The 17,586-nt window shown below is 39.1% G+C and overlaps 1 non-coding gene across 1 annotated transcript; it reads right to left on the bottom strand.

The window, feature by feature from the left end:
- Positions 1-11,529: 11,529 nt before the first annotated feature.
- Positions 11,530-11,642, bottom strand: LOC135413909 (U6atac minor spliceosomal RNA). Its single transcript, XR_010430478.1, has one exon. It is a non-coding gene; the product is annotated as a U6atac minor spliceosomal RNA (small nuclear RNA).
- Between the last annotated feature and the right edge of the window lie 5,944 nt (positions 11,643-17,586).

Here is a 17,586-nt window from a genome sequence, read left to right as displayed (position 1 = left end):
AGAGAAAACATCTGTGACCACAGAAGAATTCAGATAATAGAAAACAAGACATAAGTGGAGACTACTATTAAAATTTAGTTTAGCGCAACTTTGTCAACTGAGCTTTGAAAAGGATATTTTCATGGTAACCTAATCGCTGGAAAGAAAAGGTGAGAGTGTGTGTTTAAGTATATTCTGGTCATCATAAATATCATGAGGACATTTTGAAAATCTACTTTTAATATAAGGCTGCGGTGTTGTGCTTATCTAATAATAATTTTTTGGTATGAATACTCCTATGACTTAGTACCATTTTGAGTCGTAGAGTCAGTAGCAGAAACTGAGCCATCAGATGCAAATATAAAGTAGAAGTCTGAATTTTGTAGCCTTTACATGTCCCACTGTGTTGTGTGTTCATTTATTCTTAGAGTAATACTGTGATTCAGTTGGGAACCTCTGCTTCACTGGGTATTTCAGTGGCACTGTCCTCTGCAATGTCTTTGGCCTCTAACTCTTCTGTTTTGGGGGTAGAAATTATGTGCAGATTAAATTCCCATTTCCACTGCAATTCTCTGTGTATGCCCTTCCACACCAGCCCACACTGGGGCTTTTGGATTTCCACAGCACTGGCACTGAATGTCTCAGTCACAGAAAGTCATGTACCCACGTCAAAGGCTAAGCAATTTCTAAAAATCATTCACTTGTGTTTTTCTACTGGGGCCATGTCTTTAAGCTCTACCTACAGAAAAAAGTTTAAATGACTGTTTATTTTGAAAGGAAAGCAGTTTCTGGCATATTGTATAACACAGTCTGGATTGTTTAGGGAAAAAACACCCTGTGCCTAATGCTTGTGGTAAAACCTGAGGATTTTGAGCTCTCTGAGAGATCAGACCCCACAGAGCAGAGTGACTTTGTCTCTGTTGGATGTACTTCTCTTGACACTGTGTTGGAAAACTGCTCTTAAGTCTTTAGTCTCTTGCACAAACGTTGCTAATGAGAAAACTTCACTCCTTTTAACTTAGCTCAGTGCTATTTATACTTCTCAGTTTAGTTCAGTAGCCAGGAGAAGCTAAACACCACCCCCGGTTATAGGTAAAAGAAATTGGAAAGTCAGGCTACCAGTAGTGGTGTGATTGCTTCCTATTGCTGCTTTAGCAGAAGGGAAAGAAAAGGAGTGTGCAGTTTCCCAGGAAGCCAGTGCTCCATAATTCAGGACCAGGCTTCAAGTCTTCATTATACGCAAATTGCCATGAGTTTTCACATTGGCACTTCTGATTTTGAATCAGCCCTTACAATAAGCTGAAATCCCTTTCATTTCCTCTTTGCAGTTTGTCAGCTTTTATTAATTCATTCTTACTTCAGTGAGTGACTTGGCACTTTAAAAGTATGTATGGGAAATTATTTTTCTAGCAAACACTGTCCTTGTCTGAAGTTGCCCAGAAGGGCTCACACTCCATCCATCCTAGCGCCTGTAACCAGCAGATGATGGAGTCCCTCCACATGCTGGAGCCCTTTGGCTGATGGTGGGTCATGGGAGGATAAACATTAATACCTTAAGAGTTGACTAGGATCTGGATACATTCCCCTTCTCATGTATATCTCCATTCAGATTGCAGACCCAAATAATTCTGAAGTTTATTTTAACTGCCTAACTGCTTATTTACGCAATCAGTGTTTGTCTTATTGAAACTGTAGCTACGCTGGAGAATTTTTGCTCCATTTTAACACAGATAGTTTGACTGTTCCATTCCTATCGCTGATAAACAAAGCCAAGCTGAACTTAAAACATATCATAACTTCTTGACAGATTTTATAACCACTTGAAAATTAATTAAAACCACCAAGTTCTATCAATTCAAGTGTATAAATTAATGTTATAATGAATTCTCTTAGATAAAAGATGTAGCTAACTGGTTTTATCTTTGCACTTCATTGGCAGCATAAAATAATTATGGACTGTTTCTCACACAGAGCTTCCCAATCCTACCTACCACTGTTTCTGCTCGATCAACAAACAAGATATTCTTAAGGGAGAGGATATTTGAGTTATATGTGGCAGGTTTAATTTTGTTAAGGAGATAGAGATCTTTTTTATATATGTATATGCTCTGCAAGAATTACACTGTATAGTGTACCATCTGCTCATTTCTACTCTTTATCACCAGTAGAGACTGAAGTTTTTCATTTTTCTCAATGCTCTGATTTTCTTATATGTTTAATTTTTTTTTCCTAAGACTTAACAACAAAATCCATAGACAGAACTGACTGGTCAGCAAGTCCACATACTCAAGGGAACAAAACAGACCAAGTAACCTTCATCGGTTACTGCTTTAATACCTGACAAATCTGTGCAGAGACAAAGGCTGAGGATCCATATACACCTATGTAAATGAAAGAGCTTCTTTGCATTGAGATGAGCTTCGTAAACCTATTTTCTGAAGAGTCTTTATAGCACAGTTGCATCCTTAGCTTCTATGACTCAATACCATTTTTGATTCATTGTTCGTTCCAACTAAGAAATCTTCTTATGAACAGTGTTTGGGATTTTAAGCAAAAAAAAGAAAAAAACCAACTATTATTCTTTTCTTCTCTCCATATATTTGCCAGATATCCCAGAGATCTGTGAGACTCTTTTTCTGTGAATCCTCTGAGTGCTTCTGTGCAGGCAGTGAAACAGGAGCCAGGCCTAAAAGAGTTAACTGAGATATCTTGGCCTGTTAAGAAACCCCAATACCTGTTTTGCTAGAAGAACATTTTTGGAGCACTGGTTAATATCATATTATCATGTTCTGTTCTGCTCACTGGACCAAAGGCCTTATTGTAGAAAGAATAAGAGTAGTACACACACAGTAATAAATTAGGTAAACTAGACGTTTGAATAAGATCTAGAAGGCCCAGAGCCAGGATTTTGCAAGCTTGAAGAGTTCAGGTCACCTAATCAAAGAGGTCAAATTGAGGAAGACGTCCAAGTATGATTAGCCATGGGTTTCTTACACTGTCTTCATGATGTTTACAGGTCAAACTGTACATATGTCTTATTCCAGAGGTCTGCTGCTGGACTAACCTGATCCAAAGAAGTACAACAGCTTTGGGGATTTTTTGGAGGTTGGGAGTTTGGGGGGCGGGGGGAGTAGTGTGTTTTTTGGGGGGTTATTTTTTCAATTTTCTGGACTGATCCATATTCTCCGAGGCACTGCTGCTCTTGCAGTATGGTTAGCACTTTCTTTTCTGCAGGACCAACCATGGTGCCAGTAAAGCTCCTCCCTGAGATGCCACACCAAAGCTGTAACCACTTCTGAGAACTTCAGTAATTAAGGATGGCCCATTTCTTCACATTTCCTTAATCTACAAAAAGCCTTTACTTAGGTCTGTGGCTATTAGCAGGCTGCATGAATACATTAACTTTCACAACAGTCAGGTTCTTAGTTCAACTTACAGTGAGTCATCCCTGGGGAACGAGCTGTTGCTTATATTTGAAGTTTGTCCTTCACAAAATGTTCATCTTTAATTACCTTTTCTTTTTTAGCAAAATAACATTTGTTATGATCAAGAAAAATTAAATTATTTCACTAGAGTTAAAAAATAATGACCTTGTTTTCTCATTTGCAGTCAGAGATGGAATCCTAGTAACTTTGATTGTATGACCAAAGGGTTGAGCTAGAAGAGATTCTGCTAGAAATACAAATAGCTGAAAAAAGGTAGAGAGTGGCAACCTGTGAGGGAATAATGTGCTGATAATTTGTATTAGCATTAAATGTTAAATCTCATATGCTTATATAAAGCTGTGAAATTTCAAGGCTTATGTATCATGATTTGCATAAATTATTAATCAGTATTGGAGAGAAAGCAAATACACAGATGTGCCAAAAACAACCTATTAAAGCACAATAATGAAGAGGATTGAAACAAACAAATAGAGATGAAGTATTGTCAGTTTGAATGTTTATGGTTAATAAACCCAGCTCTCAACTAATGTATTTCTAATTTGTATCAGTTTCTCGTGATTTAGTATACAGTATTTGATGTAATTGTACTGTAGCTTGCTAATCAAAGAAAAGCAGCAATTGGAGACTGTGGCATAGGAAGCATTAATGTCTGAACTAGCCATAAAATGCCTTGTTACCTAATCTGAGATTTTTTTTGTTATTAAAAAATAATGTCACATCAGAACTAGCAGTTAGTATTTCTCTTCGTACAAAGCTATTCAGGACTGTGGCACCACAATATTCTGACCACTGCTGACTGCAGTGCAGGCAGAAAATACCAGAGCTGAAGAAATAATCTATAATGAAGAACTTATTCCCCAAACAGATCATTTTCTCATTATGGAACATCCATCAAGATTCTTACCTGATTTAATCATCCGGGTTCACTGATGGCAAATTCGTCCCTGCAATTTCTCATCATTTAAAGTACTTGGATTAGTTATTGCTGCACAGATCAGTTCTGGACATGCAAACTCTTCAGCTACAAATGTTCATCTCTAGAGAAAGTCAAAATTAACTTTGAAAGTACTAATACATAAACTATGCAATTTCATTTTTCATGAACAGGGCACAATTAAAATTTAATTATTTGTATGTTAGTTGAAAGTTAGCAGGAAAAAAATGTGGCTAGTTCAAATTTTAATGTAAACACATAGTCACAGGACTTTGTTATTCATCCTCCCCTAAAAAATAAATTTAGTCTACATTACATGTGTATATTGCTATGACTCAGGCTCGTCCCACAATAATACAGGCTTTTGAATATTTTACAAGATTTTCTGTTTCTAGAAGTCACCAGTAAAGATCCAGGGGATATGCTGAACACACTGTGATCTTCCTGGACAGCAAAAATGTTATATGTGACTGCTTTCTGCCCCACGCTGCCAGGAACAAGATTGGGAAAATTACCAACTTTGAATAAAAATACCAGTTCTAGTGTGGGGGATACCTCACCCCAGATGGGTTCCTCTTGTCTGGCAGCCCTGGAACATAAGACTGGGGATAAGAACCCAGGCATGGGGTCAAGGCTGGAGCTGCTGCTGGTGCTGTTCATCACATTGAATCGTGGCTTGAGGCACCAGGGAAAGAGAAAGGGAGAGCACATGTTTTCCTAGGAGGTTAAGTGATTGTAATTGGCTATGAAAAGGAGAAAGGAAAACACAGTCAACTAGTAAGGGTCTCTGGTTCTGTGTTCTTCCAGAAATTGGTACTTTGGCATCATACTGCACAAGGTTTTACTGGTGTGCCAGCTTACGTCAGCCCCTGCTGGAGCCTAGATGTGCATTGCAGAGCTGCTGACCATTCTGTTCTTGGTGTGCATGTCTAATGCAGAGATGTCTTTTTGCTTCACTTTCTGCTATACATATCTCATTCCTGAATACTGAGGATAATGTAAAATTAACTTCATGCCATGAGATGCAAAATAATAATAATACAACACAGTGGCTAAAAATCACATCACAGACTTTAAAGACAGACCATCAGCTGCCAGCACCAAATTGCCCTGAATCACAGCTTAAATTTAGTCTAAATGTTAGAAAAGATGGATTCTTTAAAGACTGTGGGTAAGCTACAGCTTTGCCATTTGTTTCAGTCTTATCCTGGAACAAGTCAGGAAACAGACTGTAATTGGAGCCACTGTTCTTTCGTTGATTACTCTCGCTGGCACCTAAGTGCATACTGCAAAGAGGAAGGGAAGGAGAATAAATTCAATATGTTGGTTTTGTACAAAAACTAGGGCTGGATCAGTCTGTGCTGGTTGCACACTTCGCAGGTTGGATAGACCCTGCTCCTCTCAGTCTGACATCTCTGGTCAGAGGGACCTCAGCAGTAGTGTCTTCTTCCCTTTGCTTCCTCGGGAGAAGTAAATGGGGTGTTAGAAAAATATTACATAAAGAAAAAGGAGGGGGATTGCTGCTACTCCAAGGCTGGTATATAGATCATTTAGTTTGGAAAAGACCTTTAAGATCATTGAGTCCAACTGTAATATGCTTGAGGTTAGACCTCTGTGCCATTTAACATGGACTTGGTGTAAATTTATTCCCTTCGAGCATCACTCTCTGCACTCTGGACAAAAAAACAAGGGGATCCAGACGAAGAGACACTTTTATTTCCTTATCACCTGCCTAGACACCACAGGAACTATTTATGTTGAAAGCTAAACAGAGGCTTCCATACCTTTTCTCCACTGAACAATTCAGGGCTGAGCAACAAGTTAGCTTCAGATAAATGAAGGAAAGAAATAATCTCTGCAAATATTCAGATTGACTGGCCAGCTGACCGACTGCTGGCAGTGTGTCGCTCCCCAGGCAGTCTGCTGACAACACAGCGCACACCAGTCTCATTTTCTGCATGTTTCCTCTTTCTTAGAAAAAGGAAAAGAATATTTGAAGGCTCCTTGTTGGGCTCACAGCTGGATTTGGGAGGCAGACAAGAAGTTACCTGGGGCTGATGTGGCAGTCTTTGACATGACCTCAATTCATAGGAAAGCTCACATCCCAGGCAGCAACAGAAGGAAGAAACAGCAGGATTGCCATGGTGCTGTACTTCTGGCTGCTCTTGAGATGTGTGCTCTCAGTCTGACGCAGTGTGGGAATAAACCACCTGCCCTGCAGTCCATGCTGGAGCTGAGCACCTTGGCTCTTCTTACCCTGGCCTATGCCTTCAATGAGAGATGTTCATGAGGAATATAAAGATTGGGATCAAAATAAAGAAGCGTGAATATAGTAATGACTGCACGGAGTAATAATGAATAATTCCATCTTTGTATTAATGGGATTTATTTCACAGGCAGCAGTCACAAGAATGCAATTATTTGAAGTAAATATTTACTATTCTTATTAATAATATAGTTTCTATTCTCTCTCCCTATTAATAACATATGCTATTTGAGTTTTCTTTCTTACCACTATGATAGAAGAGTTTTCTCTTTTAAAGCTAATTTATTTTTTCCCTAAGTTTTCCTTTGTAAAAGAAGTAAAAACTTTCCTGAAATCTGATAGCTCTGCTGTCCTGGTCTAGAGCAGACAGTCAGTTTTGTTTTCTTGCCAGCTAGTGATTTTCTGATGCTGACAGACGTGCAAGACAGTGATAGATCAGATTAATTCTAATTTTTTTAAGTGAGCTGACACTTGAATCCAGCTAATTTAAAATGTTCCTTCTGTGTTTAGTCTGCTCAAGCAATTTAACTGCAAATCTCTTTCTCTCAGTACTGTCTTTACAACTCATGTGGTTGGGTACATGGAGCAGTGAGACCTAACTGCTTGCTTATTATGGCAAACAGATGCAAGCAAATCGGAAGCTCATGTGCATGCAATTCCCTACATTAATTGCCTGTTCTGCTTTACAACAGCTTTGTAGAGCTACTCAACTTGCCCTTCGCTGGGCGGATGGCTCCTCCTCAGCTGGTCACCCAGGATCTTGAGGGTCATCACTTTGGGAAGGGTGGTGGAGAGTATGAGCTCTATCCATCTCCCAAGCCAGTTCTCTATTTGGTCCTATTATTTTCTTGCTTTCCATGGCTCACGAGCCTCACAGCATTATTTGAATCAGCCTCATTTTCTGCATATTTTTTTAAAACACTCATTTGTCTTTGTTTCCACAAATGTCCTTTCCAAAGATGCTTTCATTTCTCTCAATTCCTGTCTTACCTATTTCAACATGAGTTCACTTCCAGGCCTCCTTCTAAGGTGTCTGAAGGTACCTGCATCAGAAAATGGCTCTTTTTTCTAAAAAGCCTCTACAATTTTCATTGTAAATATGAAAACCTAAGATTGTTTTCAGTGAAAATTTGTTGTTTTTTTTAATGGAAAACAGACACAGCCTATAGAACTTGCTTTAATCAAAATCTCAATGTTTCACTGAAAAAGTCATGATGTAACATATTTAAAAAGTAAACATAGGCAGAAAGAGATTACTTTTTCTTTTGACAACACTATTTATCATTTCTAGCCTCTTGCAGGTCCTTACACTTTAAACTATGCAATATTAAACATTGTCAATTACGCTAATCTTTTTAATACACATTCTTAATATTGATAATACTGTAATCTTTCAGGCATTTAATTGTTTTTGTATTTTATCTTCCTTCAGGCTTGATAGGCAATGAATCCCTTTCCGCACTTTCTTTACTTTTAGGCTTTCCCTTATAAAGCATGTACACTTCACACAATTTGACCTATTTCTGTTTCTATTTCATACGTGCCTTTCTACTGTAGCCAGCTCTCCTCATCCATTTGCTTTGCTCTCATCTGATTCTTATAGGAAAATGGAAAGACTTCTCATGGCTTTTCAAAGCAAAATCAGACAACTTTTCCAGTTGTTCCACATTCTAGTGGATGTTTTTTCCTATATTGAAATAAGGTTGGGAGACTACCATTATGTATTACTGTAACAATGAAAAAAACAAAATGCCACAAGAGCTAGTTACTAATTTTTAATTTAAAGAAGTCATTTTAGATTTTTTGGAAAGTTTTGCCATTTGCTTTTGAGAACTTTTAAAAAAGTTTCTTTACAAAGACTTCTGAAAATTTTCAGTTTCCTCAGAGGTTTTCTTTGGGTCAAGCCACTTTCTGCTCAGTCACGGCCCTGGCACTGCCAGTCTCGTTGTTTGCATTGTTGTCTCCCTTGCTGTCTTTGTAACAGGAGACTGCAGCATGTTCCTGTATAAATGTGTGCTTGTCATAGGCCGTATCTGTGTTCTTCAGTCTTTCTGCAACTAGTCATGACTCTGTGCACAGAATTCACCTTTCAATCGATTTACAATTTGCCATTTTAATCAGTTTTTCCTAGAGGTTATATGCCTTTAATCCAGTTTCATTTATGGCTATGGTTTTTTGACATTGTATTTTGATTTTATGATCTGAGACTGAAAAAATGCTGTTAATAGTGGATTTCTTCAACATCGCCTTGTACAACTTGAGCAGCTCCTAGGATAGCATTTTGAAACTGAGTGGTCTCATATATTAAATTAAATAAAATTTAAAATTAAATTTTGCAGAAAATTCAAAATGAATGTAAATTAATACTATTTTGTTTCTAAATCCGCACTACTGAAATGAGTGTTTTCCCTAACAGAAGCATATTGCTTGCTACTTTGGAGAAATGAGACCAGCATGTGGCAGGTAATAAACAGCAACATTTACCTTAATAACAAAGTCCTTTTTCCATAAGTTGCATACATTTTTTTTTACTATTTATTTGTCAGGACACCTCATTATATTTAGCTTTTGTCAAGCTTTGAAGAGAATGTATCTAATTTCTGTTTCATAGTACTTCATAGCTCACTATAAATATAGCGTGCTGCTCGTGTCATTCTTGAGCACCATTGTGTACTGACTCTGTAGTGTCTTTCAAGGAAATTGTTTCAGCTCAGTGAATAAATGAAAATCACTTGGGATTCATTCCAGCTCTGTTTTTTTCACCATTGATCTTGCTCAGTGTCTTGATTTTTTTCCTTATCTGTAGTTAGATATTTAATTATTTACTCCACAAAACCTTAAAAAAATAAAAGTCCCCCATCACATCAGATCAAACATATGTACACAGTGAACAATTGGATAATAAAGTAGATTAGAAGGGACCATGATCATACGATGTGATAGTAGTGGTTAATAAGTCCTTTCAAGAAGTGTTTGCTTCATTGTCTAATTGCTGTTGCTGACTGGTCACTTCAAGGGTTAGGAAATGCTGAGAACAGGAAGTCCCTGGGCAGCCATACTGCTTACTGTATAATTTGAATTGATTTTTCCTTTCTAGACCATTAGGTGCTGTCGCTGCAGAAGGTGGTGACTTGTAATTTTTATACAGAGGATTTTTGCTAGGCATTCTAACAGAAGAAAAAAAGGCTCTAATGCACTCCATGGAGTTTTTTTCTCCTTACGTGCAGGACTGCAGGTAGGTAGGGAGCCCTGTGCAGCTTCCAAGCTAACAGTACTGGGATCTTTATCACAAGTAACAGATCTTCCAGACACTAGGCAGAGAAGTTTTATAAATTCAGCATGAACTATGGCCATAACACCAAGCCAGACCACCCCCATACTGATTAAGTGTCAGCATGCTTTCCTGAGTGCTTAGGAAAGGGCAGCTCTTTCCTCTCACACAGATGTCATGTTCTGCCCCTCTCTTGCTCAGAATATATGCGAGACTAGAATATTTCAGACCGTTTTCCTAGTCTGATTCAATACACGCTGTCAAAGTAGGATCAGAGGGCCTGGGTTACAAAGTGAAATTGCTTTCAGTGTGCTTTTGAAACAGCTCGGCTGTGCTCTGCTCTTGAATCATGATAAACTGTAAAATGTTAGGTCAATCCTTAAAGAATTAGTAAATGGGAGAAAAAGTGCTAACTACAGGAGGAGTGACAGAGGCTTCTGATGAAATATGAGGTAGGTTACTCATCTGTAGATTGTGCTGCTTGCTGCTTGTTTGTATGTTTGTTTATATATATATATATATAAACCAACCCAGATTTCTGAAAATAGAGTCAGCTTTAGAAAAACTGATGACTGAAGCAGTGAAACTATTAGCTTTCTCATTAAATTAGTTACTGATAACACTTGACTGACCTATATATGTCTTCAACAAGAAAAAGGTATTTCTAGAGTGCCTGGGGAAATCAGCCATCGCTAAATTTTCTTCAGATTTTAGAAATTCTGTTAATCATTTTATGCCTACAAGTTCCATAATGTGGTTTGAGCTAGGCAGCTGTTGCTTATGCTGCTGGTCTCATGCAATGCTGTAGACTTATTGCCTGAATGAGAGGCTAACCTGGTTGGTGCACATGGAAAGTGAACAAACTCCCTGGTGCACTCCATAGGGAGACTTCAGAAGTGACAGACAGATGCAGGGCTTCTCTGCTCACTTGAAGCCCTTCTGGCACCTTCACTCCTTCTCTCTGTGCCCATGCTCCAACCAGGAGTGCCTGCTGTATTCCTTCCCAGAGCACAGACTCAGTGCCAGGCAGGAGAGTGCCGGGAGGTGGGGCATAGCACTGTTTTACATTCCTTTTCTACAGGACTTCCCCAGTGCTTTGTGGGAAGGAGGGTAGCACCTGCAAGAACAAGGCAAAAGGGAATTTTACCACTACACGTCCGAAACCTGAATTTCACCTGTGTTGTGGAGAAATCCCGATTCAGCTCTGGCAGCACACTTAACAGCCACATTTAGAAGTCTTCTGTAAGCTGTAGCGGGGGATTCTGTGAATTTGTCTTTATAGCTCAAATGCTGGAACAGCCATGTTTATGTAGTGCGATAGTCTGAAATATTTTTGAACAACCACCAGTGAATTTGGACAAACAGCAACTTTAAAGATGAGTCTTGTCACAGAATCACAGAATATTCTGAGTAGGAAGGGACCCACAAGGATCATCCTCAACACACATCCCCAACAATCACACCATGTGCCTGAGAGCATTGTCCAAAAGCTTCTTGAACTTAGACAGGCTTGATGGTGTGACCACTTCTCTGGGGAGCCTGTTCCAGTGCCCAGTCACCCTCTGGGTGAAGAACCTGTTTCTAATACCCAACCTAAACCTCCCCTGACACAACTTCCTGCCACTCCCTCAGGTTAAACATAGATGCCATGAAGTAGGTGGCAGTGTCTTAACCCTACACGTGTTGTATAGGCCACCAGGGCCTCTTCCATCCTTATAAGGGGAGTGCTAACCTTTCATGAAACACATAAAAAAAAGGTCATAGTTCAGAATGATAATGCTCCGTAATTCAGAAAACCAAACATCCAAGTAAATAAACCTTGTCCTTCTTCAACCACCTACTTCAAACCTGCCATCCAACTCCTAGATGTAGACCTCCCAGGTCTGAGCAGATCCTAAGCCCACACTTTTGCAAACAGAAGTCGTACTGAAGGACACAGAGAAATCTGGATTATGAGAAATGGCATATAATTGGTAGTACACAGCATCAGTCTGACTGGCGTGTGTTGTGTTGCCACTGCTCTTCCTGGTCCTGGGGGTGCAGAAGACAAGTTCTGTTTTCAGCCATCTGTTGATGCCATCACAGGACCCTTCAAAAGCACCACAAGCATATTCACAGCAACACTATTAAACACAGGCAGCAGAGGAAAGATTTGGAAGCAGCAGTATTTTCCTGTTAGATTTTCATGTCTCAAAAAATGAGATGCTTCGTGCCTGCCTTTCGCTGATAGCTGGACTACTGCTTGGTTTTATAAGAAATTATTTGCTGATGAATAGCCAAGCAGCAAAATGCTGAATGTATTACTATGTAATTTTGTGTGAAAAGAGATAAAACCAGCCTGTATCCTTGGATAATAAATAAATATTAATTTTCTAGTAGTTGTTTTATCTTCACCCAGGTCATCATTTATTGGTAGAGACAGTTCAGTTTCTAGTTTAAATAGGATTTGCTGAAGTTTAAGTCCCTATTTCTCTTACAGTGCAGCTTTAGGTAAGCAAATGGTTAGTAGATCTTTTTATCAATAAGCACAAGGCAACAGTATACCAGACCTCATGGTGAAGCTCTCAGACTTCGTTTACTGAGGGAAACATCGACAAAAAATGGCAATGATTCAGATGCAAAGAAATCAAAGAAGCATTAGTCCTCCATGCAACACATGGAGGACCTTCAAATCTTCGGCCAGGGAATATTAAGTTCTTGAATAAGCTTAAAAAGCAAGACAGGTTTGCTTGGACAAGTTTGTGGAATTGAAATCTAACAATTCTGTAGCATGTAAGGATTTATTTAATATAGGTCACCTATATGCAGTGTGTGTAGCTCTCCAGAAAACAGAAAGTGCTGGGGGGAGTTGTCAGTATCTGCCTATTCTGTCACTATTCTCTCAATTACTCACCTCTTCTGGCCTTTTGGGGTTAGACAGACCTCTGATTCAACCTTGTCTATCCATTGTGATGCTCTAAAAAAATGAACTCTACATTTTGTAGGTAATTTTCAGTGTAACCTTCTATATACAAAAGGTGCAATCTTCAATATAGGTGAGATGGTGAAGTAAGAGTTTTTATTATTATCTTGCTTGAGTCTCAAGTTATGAATAAAAATAAGTTACATCAAGTCCATGTTCAGCAGAGAGTTCAAATTTTTGAGTCAGCTGCAAAGAAACTGAATGAATTGATGTATGGGGCACCAAGAAGTAAGGAATAGTAAAGCAGAGAATCTAGGTTTGTCTATCCCTTAAAAATAAATTAATAAATCAATCTCATTTTTTTTAAGTCTCGTAGCTGTTCTAAATTGAAATTGCAGATTTCTGTCTACCAGATTTTAAGAAGAGGTAGGATTTACCATTATTTGACTTCTCATTACATGTAAAATTACTTCCTTCTACTTCAAGTAAGAAAACGATGGAAGGAAAGTAAATGCTCTTGTTAGCAAATGCACTTTAAGTAAAATCCTAAAATGTTCCTTACTAATGAAAACCATCAAGGAATCACTCTTGTCTGCATTAAAATGTGAAAGTGTTATTGGAAATAGATATTTCTCATACAGACAGACAAAAGGTTTCAGTTTTCCTTAGCCATTTTATTAGTCTTGACAATCACCAGCTTAGTTAGCTTTCTCATCTGTTGCAGTAGAAGTACCTCAAGGATGCCAAGGCATGAAGACCACAAGAATTAGTGTCTGCATATATAAGATTCTAAATTATCATGAAAACACACCAAAAAATGTTGTAAAATCATGTCACAATATGGAAACTAGCTCCTAGAATGGTGCTTTTCATTACAGTAACTTTTGGGATGGATGTTTTTCCAGCTTGTTAACAATTCTATCTGGAGACTGGTTTTAAATGGACATCCACCTGCTCATGTAATATCTCACTAAGAGAACCAAAAAGTCTTATCCTTTGGGGATGATGGACAGGGGGTGACAATTCTGTGATTAGTCTGAATCCAGATGGAGGACTGTCATTCATACGTGATATGTCTGTCTGAAACACCACAGAATCACAGGATGGGTCAGGTTGGAAAGGACCACAGAGGGGCATCTGGTCCAACCTCCCTGCTCAAGCAGGTTCATCCTAGAGCACATGGCACAGGATTGTGTCCAGATGGTTCTTAAACATCTCCAGCGAGGGAGAGGCCACAACCCCTCTGGGCAACTCGTTCCACTGTGTGTTCACCCACACAGTAAAGAAGTTCTACCTCATATTCAGGTGGAACTTTCTGTGCACCAGTTTCTGCCCATTGCCTCTTGTCCTATTGCTTGGCACCACTGAGAAGAGCCTGGCTCCATCCTCTTGACATCTTCCCTTCAAATACTTAGAGACATTGATGAGGTCCCATCTCAGTTGTCTCAAGGCTGAACAGGCTCAACTCCCTCACCTACTCCTTGTAAGAGAGATACTCCAGTCCCTTTATGATCTTCGCTGCCCTCCACTGGACCCACTCCAGGAGCTCCACGTTTTTCTTGTACTGGACACAGTGCTGCAGATATGGCCTCAGCAGGGCTGAGCAGAGGGGCAGGATCACCTCCCTCAGCCTGCTGGCCATACTCTTTCAAATGCACCCCAGGATACCATTGGCCTTCTTGGACACAAGGTCACACTGCTCGCTCACAGATAGCTTGTTGTCCCCCAGGATTCTCAGGTTCTTCTCCGCAGAGCTGCAGAGCTACAGGCACCAGCCTGTACTGCTACAGGGGATTATTCTTTCCCAGGTGCAACACCCTGCATTTGCCTTTGTTGAATTTCAGATGGTTCTTCTCTTCCCATCTCTCCAACTTGTCGAGGCCCTTCTGAAGGGTTTCATAGCTGATAAAATCTACCAATTTTGAGGCAGGATGGAGCCCATTCTGGGAAAGATAGTTTCTTTTCCTTTTTGGCACATTTAAATGCCAAGTAAAATTATCTTCCTTTACAGGAACGTGTGCCATAAAACACAGTTGCTGGGCCAACTGCTGCTCCTCTGCACCATTAGAGAACCAAAATAATTTCAGTAGGAATAAGTGAAAGCAACATATTGCCCAAAAGATGTGTGAGCACAAGCACTTACAAATCTACAAGACTGTAGCTTTACAGAAAATGGTTATAACAAAAGGAAGAATTCAATTTCAACAAATGTTTTGATCATATCTGTTTATGGAATAGTGAAAGAAACCCAAACAATTTATTTTGCTTCTCACTCACTGGGGCCAGTGAATACCATTAAATTACAAAGACAGAAACTCATGCCTACAGGTGGTTTTTTCCATTATTTTTTTTGTTTATTTTTTATCTGGTAAACTCCTACTGATCTGTCACTGCTGTTGATTCATTGTCTGTATGCTTTCCTGAGGAAATATCTCAATATCTCTGTACCACTTGAGCCTGTACCTCTTGTAGTTTCCACAGGATCTTATGGTTCTGTAGCTGGCTGCTTACTTTCTGTCAGTTCCAATGAAAAAGAGCTCGAGGTCACAGAAAATAAGGAGCACTTCATGAACATCTTTGCTGTTGTTGTTTCTTTCAGGAAAAAAAAAAAAAAAGGGAGAAAAAAAAGCTTTACCTAAGTTTGACTATTTTGTCTCTGTTTCTATGGGAACAAGAATAGATGAAGGAGCAACTGCCAGCCATCAGGTGGATTGCTGAAACTCCTGGCAAGGCAACTGGCTGCTGATGAGGAGCTTCAGGCTCCATTTGGACTGTCCACTGGTTTGCAGTGAGGATAAACAGGGAACTGCATCAGGTTTGAAAGCAATGAAAATATTTTTCCCTGGGATCTCTTAAAATCTTGTGACTACCATGACAAACTCAGAATAAAATATTTTTTTTTTACTAAGGTAAAGAACACAAAGACAAGTGAAACCTCCCTGCTCAGGTGATTGAATGCCCTATAGGACTTTTTTTTCAATTTTCATAATACTTACAAAGTATGGAGACCAGTGGATATCGCCATCATCCTATAATAAAACACTCAGTTGAGTGAAAAGGGCACCTCATAGATATGGGGTTAACAGGCCTGGGAAAAGAATCTCTTTATTATCCCTAGCTCCCTGACCATAGCTCAAATCCCTGACTCTATCACCCTGTTACACAGCTGTTCTTTTATAAAATTTAACCTTCTGGATCTAAGACCTCAACTTCTCCTTTCTATCTCCATAATGTGTACCTTTGAACTCTCTTGCAAAAAAATCCCTTATCTTCTTGTTATCCCATTCTCAGGAATCTCTATTCAACCTCCTACCCAAAAGCTTCCAACTCACCAGCTTTTCTTCCCATGTGCCCGTTGCTGCTGAGAACTTCTGTGACTCTAGCCCTGGGTGCTCTGGCTTGCAGAGCCCCTTTCCCCTCTAGTCTCCCTCATGCCTCAAGAGAGATTTCAGACAGGACACTTAGATGTACATGTAGTTATAATGACAGATGGTCTCCCTCAAATTCTGGGCTGAAACTTTGCTCTAAAAGGAAATTGATCACTTTGTTTTTCTGCACATCCAACTTCAGTTCATTTGGAAAATTTAATGTTCTCAAAATCAGGTTTTTTTGAGGTTTTAGTGAAATAGCCTGATAGCACTTTATGAGACGTTTGTCTCAAGATTCTACAGATAATTGAAACTGGAACATAGCCTCCATCATTTAAGGCTTCTTAGATTTCAAATTCAGGTGAAGTCTAAAGAGGCTGAGATCAGTTCAGTTGGTTAGAGCACAGGGCTAATAAGGCCAAGGTTGTGGGTTTGTTCCCTGTGGGGACCATTTACTTACAAGTTGGATTCGATGATCCTTGTGGGTCCCTTCCAACTCAGAATATTCTGTGACAGAAGTTGCATTTACCAATAATCCATCCAAACAAAGCTCCAAAGACAGAAAAATAGGGCATATGAAATAGTTTGTCATAGTGCTAATGTAGTGAATTTCTTTTTATTTTCTCTACCTGATACTGAGCATGTGAAAGGAAGAGTTCTTCAGGCTGGTGCCACAATGGGATACAAATGGGCTTAGTATTACTATGTGCAGTGGAGCTACACTGATTTAATTTCTGGAAGCTGAGGATCTGGTCATCAGCTTACATGTCTACTGTTCTGTTTTTACTTTGCTTTGGAAAACATCGAGTCTGAGCATTTAGTTACATTTTCTGACAGCAAAGGAGCGTGTAATAAAATTTCTGCATGAAAAACACTTTTTTTTCTTTCTTAACAGTTTGCTCCATCATTTCCAGATATAATTGCCAGTGTCTTACTTCTTTCTCTCCTTTTTCTTATAACATTCCACTCAAATTAGGCCTTTTTAAAAAAAAAAAAAAAAAATTCTCTGTCTTAGGTAACTAATAATTTTGTATTAAACATAACACAATAACTGATGGTAAAATAATAAGACTTGTCTTTAAGACTTGTCAAGCTTGTCTTTAGTTTTCTCCATGCAAAAGAATATTTTGGTTTGGTATAATTTTACAGAGTTCCGTAGAGCTCTTCAGCATGGATTTACAAACCAATCATGACCTCAAGTGGCATGCTGTTCATCTGAATAAAATACCTGCCAATGTACATTAGGATTGAAGTACTCCAGAGTTACTAGGTGCCACAGTGTTCAGATCTAGCAGGGTTTGCATTAAGTGTTTCCAAGATTATAAACAATGTGAACACATCTGTGCCTTAATAGCCTACATCTCCCTTTTACCAGTCCTGCAGTCACATTACGAAAATATACTAGGAACACTGCCTAAGA

This window comes from Pseudopipra pipra, chromosome 4, assembly GCF_036250125.1.
Source record: "Pseudopipra pipra isolate bDixPip1 chromosome 4, bDixPip1.hap1, whole genome shotgun sequence".
Classification (NCBI taxonomy): domain Eukaryota; kingdom Metazoa; phylum Chordata; class Aves; order Passeriformes; family Pipridae; genus Pseudopipra; species Pseudopipra pipra.
The sequence above is the reverse complement of the archived record's forward strand: the minus strand, read 5'-3'. Positions and strand labels throughout refer to the sequence as shown.